Genomic DNA, 18,662 nt, shown 5'->3' with positions numbered 1-18,662 from the left:
GATTCTTCTAACTTCCTTGTTTTTACTTAGAAATTTTAAGATCAGCTTTTCAACTTCTGTAAAAGAGCCAGGTTGCATTGTGTTTAAGATTCCATTGAATCTCCAGAGTAATAATGACATTTTTAAAAATTCATGATATTTCTCTATTTTTAACCTCCTTTAATTTCTTTCAATTATGTTTTATACTTTACATTATATAAGTTTTACACTTCTTTGGACAAATATATCCCTAATTGTTTTATTCATTTTAATGATATTAAAATGGAATTGTTTTCCTAATTTTATTTTGGATTATTCATTGCAGACATAAAGAAATGCATTTGACTTATTATATTGATATTTTATTCTTCAACCTTTCTAATCTTTTGTTCAGGGAGTCTTCAAAATTTTCTGTGTAGAAGATAATGCAATGTGCAATGGAAAATGATTTTACACCATTATTCGCAATCTGGAGGACTTACATTCTGTTTCTTCATTTTCTTTGGTAGAACCTCTAGGAAAATGTTGAAGGTAAGTGACATATGTATTCATTCTTGTATTTTCCTACTAAAATGGAGGAATATATTCAGTTTTCCATAATTGAGTTTGGTGTTAGCTTTGTGTTTTCTGCAGATGCTATTTATTATGTTTTAGTCCTGACTTTTTGAAAGTTCATTTTTTAAATTTCTTATCATGAAGGGATGTTCATTTTTGTCAAATTCTTTTTTGCATGCACTTATTTCTTTTTGTATTGTCATAAATGTTTATAAGATGTTAAAAGCATCCTGCATTTTGGGATAAATCCTATTCAGTCATGGTATATAATCCTTCTTATAAGTCACAGGATTTAGTGCACTATTATTTTTAGCATATTTCATTTATTAGAAGTATCGATCTCTAGTTGTTTGTATGTGATGTCTTTGTCTTGTTTTGGTATTATAAATGTTCACCAACATATGCTGTAGTTATGCCCCAGGCAACCCAGCATAAATTGAAAATATTCTAAATTGAAAATGCAGTTAGTGCAGCTAACCTATTGAACTTCCTAGCTTAGCAGAACAGTATTGATACCAGTTTTTGCCCCAGTGGTCAAAGGGATGACTGGGTGCTGTGGCTGGTTGTCATTACATAGTAAGAGAATATCAGACCTCATAGAAAATAGTTCAGGAAAAGACCATAATTCAAAACTTTAAGTACAATTTATATTAAATGATTGTTATTTTAATAGCAATGTGAAGTTGAAAAAGTGAAATCAAACCATTATAAGTAAAATATTGTATATGTTATGGTTTGAATAAAGGGTGTTCCCAAAAGCTCATGTGGGAGAAAATGCAAAGATGCTCATAGGTGAAATAATTAGATTATGAGCATTGTATGATTGTATGGCCTAATTGATGAATTAATCTACTCATACTAGTTAACTAGGTGGTAACTGTAGGCAAGAAGGGTGGGGCTAGCGGAAGTACGTTACTGGGGGTGTGCAAGTAGAATGTATACATTTTTCCCAGGTAAATGGAACTCTCTTCCCTTGTCTCTCTTTTTCCCCTCCTCCCCTGACACTTATTGTCCTGAGCTATTTTTCTTTGCCATTCCTTTCCACCATGATGTTCTGTATCATCTTGGCCCCAGAGGTACAAAGCCAGCCATCTATGGACTGAGACCTCTGAAACCATGAGCCAAAGTAAATATTTCTGTCTCCATATTGTTCTTATTGTCTTTGAGTCACAGTTATGAAAAGGCTGACTAAAACGGTCTATATTGGAATATAATGTATATATTGTCCTTATTGTAATTATGTTATGAGGTAAGTAATGTTCCTTACTCTATTTTTTTTGGGGGGGATGACCTTATGAAAAAATTGGTATTTATTTCTTTTTAAGGAAGTTCAAAGTTTACCAGTAAATCAATCTGGGACTTGCTTTCTTTGCGGATATTTTATTAGCTGCAATTTCAATTTTGTATATGTTATATGTCTATTCAGATTGTCTATTTCTCCTTTCAATTTCTTTATTTTTTTATTCTTTTTGGAATTTGTGTATTTCATTTAAGTTTTTGTGTATAAATGCTTCTCGTATTTACTTAAACCTTTATATATTTTTAAAGTTTACTTTATATTCTGATGTTCTTTTGCACAATAGGGTGAACATTGTTAAAAATAATACTGTGTACTTCAAAATAACTACAAGTGATGATTTTAGAAGATTCACTCAAAGAAACGATAGATGGTTGAGGTGATGGATATACTAACTATCCCGTTTTAGTCATTACAAATATATAGATGTATCAAAACATGATGCTTTATTTCTATTGACTTGATTGCAAATTGTCCTTTATTTATTCCTCATTTTAATCATTTGAATATTGTCCTTTTCTCCCCTTGGTTAGTCTAGCTAAAGATGGTGAATTTTGCTATTTTTTTTTCAAAGAAACAACTTACACTTTTGGTGATATTCAGTATTTCATGAAGTTTTACTGCCAAAGGAAATAGATTCTTTTCATGGTAATGCAATAGGGTAAGCACACCAGATTCAAAGACAGAATGCCTTTATAAGATATTTATGGTTTATACATTAATAGGGAGACATAAAAAAGGTATTACAGACGAATTCACATTTGGTATTGTTATTGTGAGCTCTGCAAGTCTTTGTCAGTGATATGAATAGGAAATGTTTATCTCAGTATTCAGCTGGTTGCACAGAGACAGAGTTCAGCTAATCATCCATGAGGCAACAAACAGGGAGTTGGTGGTTCTGTGTCTTGCCTGGTCAGCAGGTTCATGTAAGAGCAAGCATCTGTGTATAGCCATGTCACAAATAAGTAAAGGAGTCACCCATGTGTCTTACCAGAGTCACAAGAAGTCTTATCTAAATAATATAAGCAGATTTACGTCTTATCTAAATCATATAGGCAGATTGGTTCTGTTTGTAAGCCACATCACAGAATAAAACAGGATGAGGAGTTTTGTGGGGGTTTTTGTTTGTTTGTATGTTTGTTTGTTTTTTTTTTTTTTAATTTTTTCCATCACTGTATTGCAGTACTACTACATGGCTCAGGTTATGTGCAGCATAATTAACATCCAGAACTTTTCATTTCTTTCCTTCAACTGGCTTTGGTTTCAGTTTGTTCTAATTTTCCAATGTCTTAAGTAAAAATTACATTATTGAATGTTTGGTTCTTTTTTTAGTAGAGGCTTTTGCAGTTGCAAGCTTTCTAGAATTACTGCTTTAATTGCATGCCATAAGTTTTGTTACATCATCTGAAAGTACAAAAATTATCATTCCTTTTTTTTCGTAATGGTTGAATAACATTCATCACTTAAAATCCCCAAAACAGACATAAATCACCAGAGTAGGGTGAATCTGGGTCTAAGAAAGACTCTAGACCATACATATTTGTATCATCCTTGCAAAGTCATTTGAATCCTGTTGAAGCATGGAGGTAAATATTAGTTGATGGAGATCACTGAAAATAATATGCCTCTAAAAGGAATATATGAAATAAGATATACACATATTAGTATAAAATCATGTTAAAATAAAGAGCCAGGAGTTGAACTCTGAAACTATGGAGTCTAGAGGTTAGAGTCCCCAAGTTAGTGAGTGAAGGTCATTTTGTTAAGCAGCAAGGCTCATTGATTTTAAGGTACTAATGTTCTCAAGAATGTTGTACACTGTCTTTATTATCAATTATTTTAGGTCATGCACAACCTGAGCATTTTGCTGTATTTCTTTCTCTATGATTCAGACATCAGCTTGTTCAGGGAGAAATTAGCCCACTCTTAGTCTCCTAGAGTAGTAAATTCTTCAAGGAATATAAAAATTTGTTAGGCTTTTCTAACAGTACTTCCACTGATCCCAGAGTTAAAAACCCAGCTGGAAGTCAAACCACAGTTCCAAGAAGGATCAGGTAATTCGGGTTTTACATTCCATGACTAAATAGGGACTAACGGTTTGGGGGGTTGTTGGTAATATTGGGAAAAAAATGGAAAAAAAATATCATCTAACCAATGTTTTCAATTAAGTCCCTTTGACATGTTAGAAAATTATTAAACTTACACAGATTACTACATTTTTATGAGATTAAGAAAACTAATAAGAAATTATGAACTCTAGAGACTTTGATGGGGTAAAAACAAAACAAAACAAAGATATACATTTTAATTTGCTTATAAATTCATAGTCTGTTAAATTGTTAGCAGATATAAATCATGTAAGAAAAAGTAGTTTCCATGTATCTATAATGTACAACATTACAGCATGGGTAATATCCCAAGGGAAAAATAATCCATAATTATCTCTCATGAGTTTCATTCAGTTCTATGTTTTTAATTATTTTTCAACTTAATCTTGGTTTAGAAATGTCATGAGAACATCTGCTTTTCCACTAGATTTCTGTGAATTCTGACTTACTCGACTATTTGTAGTCTTGAAGTTATTTCTGATATGCTGTCAGAAGTCTATTCTTAAAAGTGACTGACTGGCTTAGTCGTTTTCTAAGAACATCTGAGATATTAATTTTTGTTAAAGCCAAGCACTGTTCTCTAGTCGATTTTCACGTGCATTTGGGAAAATATCAAATTGTTTATAAGAGAAACAATTGTCTATAGATGATAAAAGATTTAAAACAACTGTTAAACTTAATGTGAAATTTCAAAAGTGAAAGATCTGGTGAGAGTATATTATGGGACTAATATAACTGATAAGAAAATGTTTCTGTGACATACAAAACAAACTTAAGTCAATGGGAAAAAGTTTTAGACAAGATATCTATAAATATAATAAGTATTCTCATTTTTAAAAAATGACTCAATAGTATATCTCATTTATAAAAATGAGCAAACATAGTATTTACAGTGAAAAATATTCATATTTATATAATCCAGAGTTATATAAACACCATGAATATACTGAACATATGCATATGATTCTTGATTTATTCGTCTTAATGGTCGCAACAGACCCATTGTAGGTTGAAAATATTATGCATAAAAATGCATTTTAAATATATAAACTAAAAAACATCATAGCTTACCATTGCCTACCTTAAATGTGCTCAGAACACTTACATTAGCTTACAGTTGAACAAAAGCATCTAATACAAAAGTTTTCTTTTAACAAAGTGTTGTGTTGCATATCTCATATGCACATACAGACTGGTATTTTTGGAGACATCTTGGGATGCAAAAATCACTAAACAAAATATCCCCAAAGCATTAGCAATGTGATATACCAGATCAGTGGTTTACCTTTGTGATTGCATAGCTGCCAGGGAGCTGAAGTTTGCTGCTGCTGCTCACCATCATGAAAGAGTATGGTACCAAAAATTGCTAGCCCAACAAAAGATCAAGTTTCAATGTTTAAAGAACACTCTTGTGGTTTAGTTATGAGGTGTCTTAAAAAAATTCAGGTGTGTGATAATCAAGGAAGTTTACAGTTGAAATGACTGAATCACTGCATTAATCCACTGATAGAGATTAACTATAAAGTGCCCGGAGGAGGTGGGTCATTGGGGGGCATGCCTTTGGGGTTTATTTTTTGTCAGTGGTGAGGAGAGCTGTCTTTTCTCTCTCCATTTCCAGTGGCCAAGTCCTGAGCTGCTTTCCCCCACCACACTCTTCTGCCATGATGTTCTGCCATACCTTTGGCCCAGAACAATGGAGCTGACAGTGGACTGAGATCTCTAAAAGTGTGAAACCCCAAATAACCTTTTTCTCCTTGAATTGTTCATGTCAGATCTTTTGGGAACAGCAGCAAAACAACTGACTAGAACAACATTAAAGCAGCAGTTATATACACTTTCTACTGAATGTGTACTTCTTTTGCACCATCAAAAGTTTAAAAATCGTAAATGAATCATCATAAATTCATGAGGTTCTAAATAACTGTATATTACAGAAACATCATAGGGAAATGGTCACCATTCCCAATTGAAAACCTCTGAACTATATTGGATCCAATTTAGGAAGTAAAATTGTGACCACATTAATATTTGAAAAGCAACTAATAATGTGATTTTTGAGGGTATGATAATTTCATATTAGTATGGTCTAAATATTAGGCAAAGTAGCACCAGGATTCTGATGAAATATCACGGACAGCAAGTTCAGTGACAAGTCTCTAGAATATTTACATTATTTCTGCAGTATTTGTATTAACAGAAATTCACACATACAAATTTAAGCCAGAGAAGGTTAAGTACTTCTGATTTGACACTTTCCTTGAAACTCATATTATATAACTTAATTATTTATAGGATCTCCTTTTTCTAGGGAAAAGAACAAATCTTCTGTGATATCTCTAGGAACTCCTGGGAAATCTCAAAGACAGCTTTAAGTGCAAAAGATATCATTTATGATGTGGTTTGGGGAAGGCAAAATATCAAAAGTTGTCAGGAGATTTCAAAAATTGATGAAGTAAGATTATGGGTTAGTAAGAAACAACACTTGGCCACCTACTTAAACAAGTGCCAATAAAAGACTTAAAATAAACATAGGAGGTGACATGATTTAAGAAACTTAGATTTCTTAAAAGTGAGAATACTTAGTTCTAAATAATAACTGAAAAACGTCACTATAAACCATAGGAAATTTTTCAGATAAGAGACAAAATCTTTGCCTCCTAGGCTGATTACTCAGAGGTAAAAAAAAATGCTTTTACAATATTCCATTTAAAGCAGACCACAATCCATCAAAAACAATTTTTTAATAGAAAGCAAATTTTTGACACCACAATTTTCAAACTAAAATTCTTAAATATATATATATATATATATATATATATATATATATATATATATATTTTAATTATCTTTGAAAATGACAAATAAAATTCCCATTCCATGAACTTCCTACAACTTCAACTTCCTAAATCTCTTTAGTCTTGTTCTTTACATTCCATATTCTATTCTGAAACAGTAATTTTTTAAAAAAAATATATAAACTACTTTATTTATCTTTTAAGAAATATGCATCCCGCATACCTTATGAAAGAGAGTTGTCCTCTGCCACTACTGAACCTAATAGAGCCTCATGTACAGATATTGACTATGATCTCCATTCACAGTATCTTCAGTTTCACAGAGAAAACTAGGATTTAGATAATTTCAACTATCATACATTATCAGATATACAGACTAGCAAAGCTTACATACACATCACAACATTTTATAGCAATATGCTTCTTTATAGTACAATGTAGCTCAATGTAGAAAAAAAATTAACTCATTTATCAGAAGACACAAATATATGTATATATAACTTCTCTATGCCCTAAAACTAAGGGGAGAAAAGTGTGTAAATTTATACTCAGTAATCAATGTTTGACTGTTTTACATTGCTTGTGGGACTGTAAATTTGTGAAAACACTATAGAAAGCAGTCTGGATATTCCTCAGAAAGCTTAGAATTGAACCATCATTTGATCTAGTTATCCCATGCCTTGGTCTATACCTAAAGGAGTTAAAATCAGCATATATCAGAGACACAACCACATCAATGTGTAGAGCAGCTCAATTCACAATAGCCAAGCTATGAAATGAAACCAATTTAGGTTTCCTTCAATGGATGAATGGATAAAGATAATGGATAAAGATTAAAAAAAATGGATAATGGATAAAATGGTATATATACACAATGGAATATTACTCAGCCATACAGAGGAATGGCATTTGCTGGTAAGAAGAAGGAATTGGCGAACTTCATGCTAAGTGAAATTAGCCAATCCTCCCAAAATACAAAGGTTGAATGTTCTCTCAGATTTGTGGATGCTAACCCATAAAAAGGGAACGTGGTGAGGGGAGGAATAGAAGTCCTTTGGAGTAGACAAAGAGAATCAAGGGAAAGGAGTTGGGGGTGGGGAAGGAAGGGCAGTAATATTCATTAGACATAACTCTTTTAGCCTTCCATTTGAATTCATAACCAGGGTAACTTCGCATCATGTACAACCACAAAAATAGGATCCTAATTAGAATAAGTTATACTCCATGTGTTTGTACTATGCTAAAATACATTGTACTGTCTTGTAAAACTAAAAAGAACGAATGAAAGTTTAAAAATAATCAATGCTTTGAAGTCTTTATTCACCCACACATCTGATCCTTCTCACAGACAGTTTCTATGGCTTTGTTTCTTGCTTAATTGTTTAGTGTCTTCACTACTTAGCAAAATCTGTTTTCCTATGAGGGCAAAGTATCAGATGTCACTCCTCTGAAGATACAGACTTGGCAAGAGGGCACTCATTCTGGAATTCCAGTGGTTTCAGGAGGATTCTATTTGACTGCTTCATTCCCTGATCTGTCCATTGAGCTATCTACCTCTGTTGGTATCACACCCAGATTTTTATCTCCACTATTTGTCAGATAGTTGATATGTGGTCCTCAAAGATCTTCTGCAACATTGATCGCTTCACCATCTCCTCTAACTAAATTCTAAGTCCTTTGCAGAGGTGATTTCTGAGGTTTATTTTTCTGACCCAGGAGGGCTTTTTCTTGGGAGTCATGCCTTTCTTTTTTAACAGGGAGTTGGCTGGGGATACAGCCTCTGATTTATCGGTTTGCAGCTCCTGGCAGGAAACCTGACCTCAAAGGCAAGTTGGGTCTTGTTCTCAGACTGCCCTGCCTGGAGCCCAGAGTCTGCTCTAATGGTGTTTGGCCAGGTGGAAGAAGGAAGCCTTCATTCTTCAGCAGCTCTTGCTGAGAATTTACTCTCTGAATCTTGAATCTGGGGAAATGAGAAATGCTGGTGATTTCCCCTCTTGAGGAAATACTATATTCCTTGACTGGGAGCTGAGGGAAAAGGGAACCCTCCTTATTGTTCACACTTACTCAGATGGGAGGGAGGAGTATCCTTTCTCCCCAGACAAAGGAGAGCCAAATATTTAGTACATTTTCTTAAACGTTTCTTTATGCATTGCACACCCTTAGGAAAATCCTTGAGATTTTAAATAGTTGAGTTTTCATAATTTTAACCAGTTTTTTTTTCCTCCTGGAATATAGGTCTATAGAGTTCCTCACATTATTATTCTCAAAGTGAAAGTTTAAAAGAGAGTTACCCAGGTTTTCCCCAATGATAAATTAGGTGGAGATATTCTTAACAGTTAATTTAATTTCTTTTCAAATGAAAGAGCTTCCTTCAGGGCATGTAGCTATGAATGTGGAAGTCAGGTAACTCACCTGAATTCAAATAGATGAATCTAAACTGGGCCACTCATGTCAATGATTCTTTCATGCATTGTGTCTTGTGTTGCTAGTTTATAGCTATTCACTTACTCAGACAGTCTGTGGATTTTTGTTATTTCAGCCTGGCTAGGCTAGCTTTGTGTGCTATAATTTCTTTACTGGAGTAGTTCCCAATTATCATGGACCACAAAAGTATATTTTTGCAAAATTTGGGAGGAAGAAGTAAATCAACATTCATTTATTAATTTATGTTGAAATGATTAAGAAAAGTGTAGCATGCATGCTTCACACCTGTATTCTTTCATTTTCTAGTTCACTGTGTTGCTGAGGAGTACCAAAAGTGTTTGTAGCTTCTCCACCTCTCTCCAGACCCAGTTTTTGTCACTGTTGAACCAGATGGATGCTTAGCTCTGTCATAAATGGTGCGGACTCCTTCAGTACACCTTAATCATTGAGACTGGAGACTTTAAGATGGAGAGATACTGGTATGAAATCTATTTTGTTCTCCTGATCTCATATGTAGTAGCTTATGTTTTCATTTCCTACTTCACATCCTTCTTCCCTTTGGCTTGCCTGATTATTCTAGGGTCTACCATCCCAGATGCAAAGACAACCATATTAATTACATTACACAGACTATAATTTGCTAATACACATTCACACTCTTAAAGAGGAAAATAATAGACTGGTTTTTCCCAGGAAAACTTGGACAAAGTCTGATATCTCCTTAGTTATTTTCTTTAACCTTCTCAGGATATAGGCATTGGTAGTTAATATGCAATTGTTAAATTACCAACAAAGTTTTAGACAGATTTGTTGTCATTTGAAAACTGAAGTGGAGGGCTGGGGATGTGGCTCAAGGGGTAGCACGCTCGCCTGGCAAGCGCGCAGCACTGGGTTCGATCCTCAGCACCACATACAAACAAAAATAAAGATGTTGTGTCCGCCGAAAACTAAAAAAAAAAAAAAAAATTAAAAAATTCTCTCTCTCTCTCTCTCTCTCTCTCTCAAAGAAAAAAAAAAAAGAAAGAAAAAGAAAAGTGAAGTGGAGAACTTCATGTGATGTGCTGCTGTTGGAAACATCCCACCTATGGGATGTTGGGATGTTCCAACTATTATTCGGTACTAACATATGAGTTTATTATGATAAAGAGAGATAAACTACTTTTATAATTAGAGTAAAGATATATTCAAATGAGGAAATAATTTCTGTGGCAGGTTTGTATTGATTTATGGATTTTAGAGGACCCACATCCAAACTTTTTCCATGTAGCTAACATTAAGAAGATGTGAAATCCTACTGTCTTATAGTACTGCCTTTGAAAGTAAACAAGGACATGTGGTTAATGGAGCTCCTATAAGACTATTGCCTAATTATTATTTTCAATTTTACCATAATTTTCTGTGTTGGAAACATTCCTCGTAAAACCTTTTCTTACAGTTCTCCCTTTGTTGGTGAAAAGTTTTGATAGTACATATCATGGCTGCATATCTCACAGAAGTGGTGATTAAAGCTACAACCTATGAGATCAGGAACTAGATTTTATCTTCTCTTTTCCAAGCATATTTGGCTCATATGTTTATGATATACCATATAAGTGTTAGTTTTTAACCAACTTGTTATAGAAACAGATACTTTGAATATATTGGAAAGTCCTAGCTTGACTTCTATTAATGACTTGACTCTCTAAAGGGGGTGAATTACCATTGAATTTCTGATCAAAGTTTTCTTCATACCCTTTTTTCTTCATTTTCTTTGACCAAATCATTGATTTCCTGCTTCAATTTTACATTCTGCAAAATGTCATTTAAATGACACTACTGACTTCAACTGGTTGGCTTTTTATATAATATTATCAGAGGACAATACAGCTCCATGATGCCCAGTGGGAAAAACTTCACCCTTTATTGAATCATTGAATAGTGATACTATGTTTTCATATTTGAAATTGTATTTGGTAATTTTAGTTGCATGTCAGTATTTCTAGATTTTTTCCTTTATCTACTAGCAAATGTTCATTATTAAAGACATTATTTATTGGTGTAGTATGTGTCAAAGTTATGCTGTTTTGCTAACAGGCATTTATAAAACCTTATTCAAACATGAGCTCAGAGATATATTTTCTAGGCCAGCAGACAAAGATGTCTGCCAAGAAGCCACAGCTAGTCACTCTGATGTTGGAAATTGAGCTTCTGGAAGTCAACACAACTCTCATGACACAAATATTGAATGGGAAAGCATGAATTAGATATTTCAAATTGTATGATTCTTAGTTTAGCATATTACTGTTATGTGAAGGCCTGAAAATTTAAAAAGACAATCTTAGAAATTGGGTTTTGAAAAGAAATATAATGCATGAAATTGGGTGGTTGTCTTTCAGACAGGGAGATGGTAGAACATTGAGTTACTCTGAGTGGACTAGTACCAGAGAAAACATTTGAATAATCAACATGTGGAGAATAATGTAGACTGTTATCCAGATAATTAATGAACAACAAATCATTTCTTTTAAGGTGAAGGATTTATAAAGAACCCATCCACATTGATTAAAGTAACTGGATAAGTGCTCAATTGTCCATTTCACTTTGCTCATGTGGGTAGAACCTAGGAATAGGTCATCTCATCTGAGTGAGAGGAATTGAATTTGACAGAGCACAGGGAAAGGGGTCACTATGTAGTAAATTGCCTCTTCAAGTGCAATTATCTATTCAAGACATAAGTCAATAAAATTCCACCAGTCTTTGGTTTCTTTGGTTTTCTTCTGTTTACACCTTTTTTTTTCTTTTATCATTGTCATATTTACAACATGCATTTTATTTGCTGATAAAAAAAATTATCTACTGTTCAATTTCAGCAGATATTTTCATTGAAAACTGATAGGTTATCTCAGGAGCTGCTGGTATTTTCTTAGGTAGTATCAATCTTCACACCGTGAATCTTCATAGCAGAGAGAGGAGTATATTATAATAATACATTCATACTTGAAAATTGATATTTTGAAATTACTTTAAAAATTTACATTTCTTTTTAATAACAAATTTGAGTAAGAATGAAAAAAAGTTTTATGTTTTCCACTTCCTCCATCCCCTAACCTGATAAAATACACACACACACATACACACACACAGAGAGAGAGAGAGAGAGAGAGAGAGAGAGAGAGAGAGAGAAAGAGAGGAAGACAGAAGTGAATCATGCCAAAATAGGCATTATTATTCTTGTGGTATTGCTATGCTTCAACATAAACATAGAGACTGAATTCTAATTTCTTTTGTAATTATTTTTAATTACAATAATTGTTCATTTATCATAAAATAAATCTTCTTAGATTTTAATATATTTAAGCATTATTACTTTATTTTGATCATGGATATAAAAATATGACTTCTTGAAAAGGGAAATTTTTAAGTACCGAGAGATCAATTTTGGGGAAAAATCATAACTTGAATGACTTATCATGGTCAATTAATTCTACAATTTTTGTATCATTGATACCTAAAAACATTATTATAGGCAAGTGGAAAATACTAGAAGATTACTTTGAATTATGTGTAATTGTAGACACGTACACTGTCCCCTTTACTAAACTTGCAAACATTTTTCTGTCTCAAAGCCCTCAAAACAATCATTGATAAGTTATAACCATTAAAAAATAGTCTTACAGCCAATTGAAATATTCAGAAATGTCTGAAGAATGTGGCATATAATCATTGCATTTGATATCAGTGCTCAACCCAGAATTACTTTTATTAACCATGGTTATGCATATAAACTTCCACTTTACTTTGAATGCTTTGAACCACCCAGAACCTGGAGCTCTATCAAAGTCCTGCCCTAGCCTCTTAGATCTTGCTGTGATCTGTGAACTTAGAGCCTCATATCACCGAGAATTAATGTTCCCCAACTGGTCTCCCTTAAACAATGAGTGATAGATAATTGGCTATAAATACTCAAGCTTGCTTGCTCTTGAATAGTAGCAAAATTTATGAGGAATTACATTGTCTCTAAACTTTCAAGGGAGGATTGAATCAAATTTATCACCTGTGGAACTTTGTTTGATATTTTGTCTTTGCTTAGGCTTTCTGGTTAGTAAGTCTCACTCCCTGCACTTACAGTATCCCACATACCTCACAGAATATTACTTATCCATTTCCATTTAAATTCTTATTTTGTTGTTGTTGTTGTTGTTTCTGAGGAACCTAAACTAATATACTAAGTTGCACAAGTAACATTAGGTAGCAGATTTTAAGATGAGATACTGTATTTGAATTCTCTCTGAACAGACTAAAATAGAAACATATTTATTTTTTTAGCAAAGAGAGTATAAATAACTCATTTTATGCTGTAACACTGCAGTGGCTAACCCTGCCCATAAGTAACTGGGTAAAATTAATGTTGAAAATGATACATTGGCCTTGTAGTATCTCTGTCTTCAGGTAGATATGGGAAAAACATAGCTTAAAATGTTACAAAGTCAGTTGTTTTCACTAAATTCCACTGGTGTCCTGAGGAAAAACAAAGTCATTTACCATTTCAGATCCTGATGAGCATTTTAGAATGTCTCTATGGAAGAAGAGACCTTCTTTTTTGGTACCCAGAGACCTTTATCATAAGGCTAGCAGAACTCAAAAAAAGAGTAATTTGAAGTTTCAGCAAATCACTTATGTCTAAGTGAAATGACTTTAGAAATGGGGAGATGGAAAGTGAGGCTCTTATGAAACTGCATTCGCCATCAATGGACTAGATAGATTATTCAAAAAGAGTCTGAGTAACAGCACTTAGTCACCAGGATAGACATAATTACCTAAAAGATTCTGCAATCACATGGAAATTTCTCAACATTACCCACAGAGAACTATGGCAATGATAATTTAATCTTGGTGTTTCTTGGGGGAAATATAATTTGATAACAAAAAATTCAAATGATATATTTTAAAAAGTGGATGAATGAAAGACTGAATTATTCCAATGGAAAATCACAATCTCCCATTGTTTACCTATTAAAGACACTTTTGAATCAGAGATAATTTATTTAAAAAGGCTAACATCCCTTGAAGGATTATGCTATGACCCATAAAGTGAACATAGTAATAATTCCTTCAAGTCTTTCTCCAAAATTATGTTTGGTCACTCACTTGAGAAATTGTACAATGGGGAGAGAGAAGTACACTAATTTTACAAAAATATATTACATTTTGTGTCTGAGTTAACACTTGAACCATGGACTGTCTTTTGTATGCAGGTGTGCAGAAGCCATATGGTAAATTAAATCATTTCCAAATATTGTTTATTACTGGTTCCAACACATTAAGGTAGAGGATTAAAAGTCCTCATGTACATATTCAGAATGGATATGCTTGGCACCTGAGAAAGCCATAATCATTTCCTTAAATTGTGGACTAAAAATTCTTGAAATTGCCAAATGTTCCCAACATTGTAAATTAGAGGCAATGCCATGTACTGAGGAGAAAGGTAAATACCAAGGCCATTTTAAAAACATAATGATTAAGTTTTTATTGTCCTTCCATGTCCCCATTTATGTTAAATTCCATTTCTTGGATCAAAAGGATCCCACGGATGATAGTTCACTTCTGAAATCTCTCTGCTCTGGTATATCATCTGTTGTTATAGATCTGGTATATGCACTCTTTTCAAAACACAGAAGGACAGAAGTATATTCACTCAGACTTGAAATCATTACAAATTTAAGGTCTGCTTCAAGTCTCTGCTTAAATTAATTCCCTCTAGTGTAATATATTCCAAAGGAACCTCTGAATCTGTATGTATCAAAGAAATATATTTGGTGATATTATGTTAGACCCAAAGAGTAGAAAATGGTAAACTTCTAGATATTCTTGTGAAACTTACAAATTACAAATGCTAGAAAATAATTTATGTGAGAAATTAAGGAGCTTTCATATTGTATAAACTTGTAGGATTCCAGTGAAAAGAAAAAGAACAAGAGAAAGTCTCCAAGTGGAAAGAAGAGCCTGTGCATTGCAATTCCTACCACTAACACTCTGGGCTTGGAAGGTCAGTTTGAATTCTGACTGGCTACTGTGGAATACTGCTCTAAAATAATTTATCAGGTAATTTTGAAGGGTGTGTTCTGTGAGTGGATGCAATCACACTTTGGGGCATGTATTAGTCAATTTATAAAAAAATACTTGAGGTAACTGACTCATAAATACAGAGTTTTATTTTAGCTCCCATTTCTAGAGGTTTGAGTCCAGGATTGGTTGGCCCAGTTGTTCCTGGCCTGTGGTAAAACATCAGGGTGGGAATGGATAGTAGAGGAAGATCATTCACCCCCAAAGCAGGAAGCAATAGAGAGGAAGGAAGGAAACAGGACACCATTATTTCCTTCAAGGGCACAATCCCCAAAGACCAAAAGACATCCTCCAAGGTCTTACCTCTTTCTACTACTTTCCAATAATGCTAAACTGGGAATCACAATTTTAACACATGGATGGGCCTTTGGGGAACAATTCAGATGCAGGCTATAGTAGACCCTGATACCTAATATGTTGAGCGTTGCTTTTAAGAAGATAGTGTACATTATATACCATTTAGAAACTTTTCAAGCCTTAACAGTGAGTTATAGCACAGACACCTAGATGCAAAAGTAAAGCCATTGTGTCTCCAATAAACAATTACATATCATTTATAGAGTTTTGGAAAGCCCAGCAGCTTCCTAACATGTAATAGTGATGGTTAATCCAGTATAGAGGCTCTCAGGCCCAGAGGACAAAAGAAGTTATGTAAATCAGTACATAGTGCTCCATGAACTCAACCGTTGATGATCCTTCATATTGTACCAATGCATTAATGAAGTTTATTAGGGTCTACTAATGGAAGAAAAAAATAGGTCCTGCTTTGTATGGTTTTGTAAGCAAAGACTGAGAGCTGCCAGAAAACACTATCAATTTGGCAGGTCCTTGAGAGACAGGGATAAGGTAGAAATTATACCAATGATAGAATTTTGAGAGGTGGACCTGACTCTGGAACAATTCTGAAGAGAAAAATGATCTGAGGTACAATTATTTATGGAACCCTAGACAATGGCTAACAGCTTTGCTTGTTCAGAATCTTGGAAGGAGTAATCCTAGAAGAAAGGGATAAGGCGGTCCAATGAAGCCAGGCGCAGAGGCGCATGCTTAACCTATAATCCTAGTGTTTATGAGGCTGAGGTAGGAGGACTGCAAATTCAAAGCTAGCCTTAGCCATTTAGGGACATCATAAGCAATTTAGGTGAGACACTATCTCAAATTAAAACTGGGCAGGGGATACAGCTCATTGGTTAAGTGTCCCTAGGTTCAACCCCTGGTCCAAATAAATAAGTAAAGAGATAAGGAAGTCTGGTGAAAAAGTATCCCCAGGAAGAATTAACGGGAGTGAAGACAAGTGTGAACAAGCTGAAAGGAAGCCAATGCACATCCCCAAATTCCACTGCAAAACAAACACAAAATGCAGGTGACAGATCTATATATGTAGCTAGATATTAGCAAAACTCTACTCTCAATAACTGGGAAATTGGCCCATACATAAGTGACTTGGAATGGGCCCAACAACTTAAATCTCAATGAGGTTACAGATGGTGTAACACCGCATACTGTTTTCAAGTTTATATATATATATATATATATATATATATATATATATATATATATATATATATATATATGAGCACATTCTAAAATAATGATGAAAGTATATTAAAATAAATACATCAACCAATTATTTCTTTATTATCAAGGATTCAAGGATTATGGACTGTACTTTATTGTGTGCTGTAATTTTATTTCACTGGCAGTATAGGTTTGTTTACAACAGCAGCATCAGCAACATGAAAAATGCATAGGCTACAACACCATTATGTGATAAAATTTTTCTACTCTTTATATTCTTATAGGACCACCATCATATCTGTGATTTGTTATTAATGGAAGCATCACTAAATGGTGCATGGTTATAATCCATTCTGAATGGGACCAAAATGTGTTTTGTGTAAGGGTGTGTCTTTCTCCACTGCAATGCCTCAGAACAGCCTGATTGTGCCAGGGCTAAGAGAATATATGATTTATCAATGTGATATCAAACACTGACACTCTATTGATGAAAATATCTGCATTTTGTAGGAGTTTGATCATGGGACCCACATGTTATACTTTCAAACACTGAAACACTTAGGGCAGTCATTTGAATAGAATATTTTAAAAGACCTCTTAAAAAACACATGAAACACCATTCATGTCTTCATACATGCACTTAGGGTCATTACCCTAAGTCAAACTCATTCCACCATCTTTTCTACCCCCAGGCCCCCTCCTTTTCCCACCCTTCCCTTTACCCTTTCTAAAAAGTTCCTTCATTCCTTCCATGCCCCCACCATCCTTCACCATTATGAGTTAGCATCCTCCTATCAAAGAAAACATTCATTCGGTCTTGGATTTTGGGGAGATTGATTTACTTCACTTAGCATGATATTCTCCAACTCTGTCCATTTACCTGCAAATGCCATGATTTTATTCTCTTTTAATGCTTAGTAATATTGCATTGTGTGTGTATGTGTGTGTATAAAAGTTTCCATATCCCATTCAGCTACTGAAGGGAATCTGGATTGGCTTCACAATTTAACTATTGCGAACTGTGCTTCTATAAACATTGATGTGGCTGTGCCCCTGTAGTATGTTGTTTTTAAATTCTTTGAGTATAAACCAAGGAGTGGGATAGCTGGGTCAAATGATGGTTCCACTCCAAGTTTTCCAAGGAATTTTCATGCTGCTTTCCATATTGGATGCAGCAATTGGCAGTCCCACCAGCAATGTATGAGTGTGCCTCTTCCCCACATCTTTGTCAACATGTATTGTTTTTATTTCTGCCATTTTGACTGGAGTGAGATGAAATGTTAGAGTAGTTTTGATTTGCATTTCTCTAATTGCTAGAGATGTTGAACATTTTTCATATGTTTGTTCTGAGAAGAGTCTATACAGTTCCTTGGCCCATTTATTGGTTGGGTTATTTGTTTGTTTGTTTGTTGTTTTTTTTTTTTTGCTATTAAGATTTTTGAGTGCTTTATATATCCTAGAGATTAGTGCCATATCTGATGTGCTTGTAATAAAGATTTGCTCCCGTTCTGTAGGCTCTCCATTCACCTCACTGTTCATTTCTTTTGTTGAGAAGAAGCTTTTTAGTTTGAATCCATCCCATTCATTGATTCTTGGTTTTGATTCTTGCACTATAGGAGTCTTATTAAGGAAGCTGGGGTCTGATCTGACATGATGGAGACTTGGGTGTACTTTTTCTTCCATTAAGTGCACAGTCTCTAGTTTAATTCTTAGATCCTTCATCCACTTTGAGTTTTGTGCATGGCGAGAGATAGAGGTTTAATTTCATTTTGTTACATGTGGATTTCCAGTTTTCCCAGGATGCTTTGTTGAAAAGACTATTTTTTTTCTCCAATATATGTTTGGTGCCTTTGTCTAATATGAGATAACTGTAATCATGTGGGT

General features: G+C 34.0%; 1 long non-coding RNA gene across 1 annotated transcript; it reads left to right on the top strand.

The window, feature by feature from the left end:
* Positions 1-373: 373 nt before the first annotated feature.
* LOC131424538 (uncharacterized) lies at positions 374-15,276 on the top strand. The gene is made up of 3 exons (XR_009227788.1): positions 374-510; positions 9,465-9,637; positions 15,087-15,276. It is a non-coding gene; the product is annotated as an uncharacterized LOC131424538 (long non-coding RNA).
* The last annotated feature ends 3,386 nt before the right edge of the window (positions 15,277-18,662 follow it).

The sequence above is a fragment of the Marmota monax genome, unplaced genomic scaffold, assembly GCF_021218885.2.
Source record: "Marmota monax isolate L192 unplaced genomic scaffold, Marmota_monax_Labrador192_F-V1.1 WCK01_AAM20220418_F8-fsc00011, whole genome shotgun sequence".
NCBI classification, from domain to species: Eukaryota; Metazoa; Chordata; class Mammalia; order Rodentia; family Sciuridae; genus Marmota; species Marmota monax.
The sequence above is the reverse complement of the archived record's forward strand: the minus strand, read 5'-3'. Positions and strand labels throughout refer to the sequence as shown.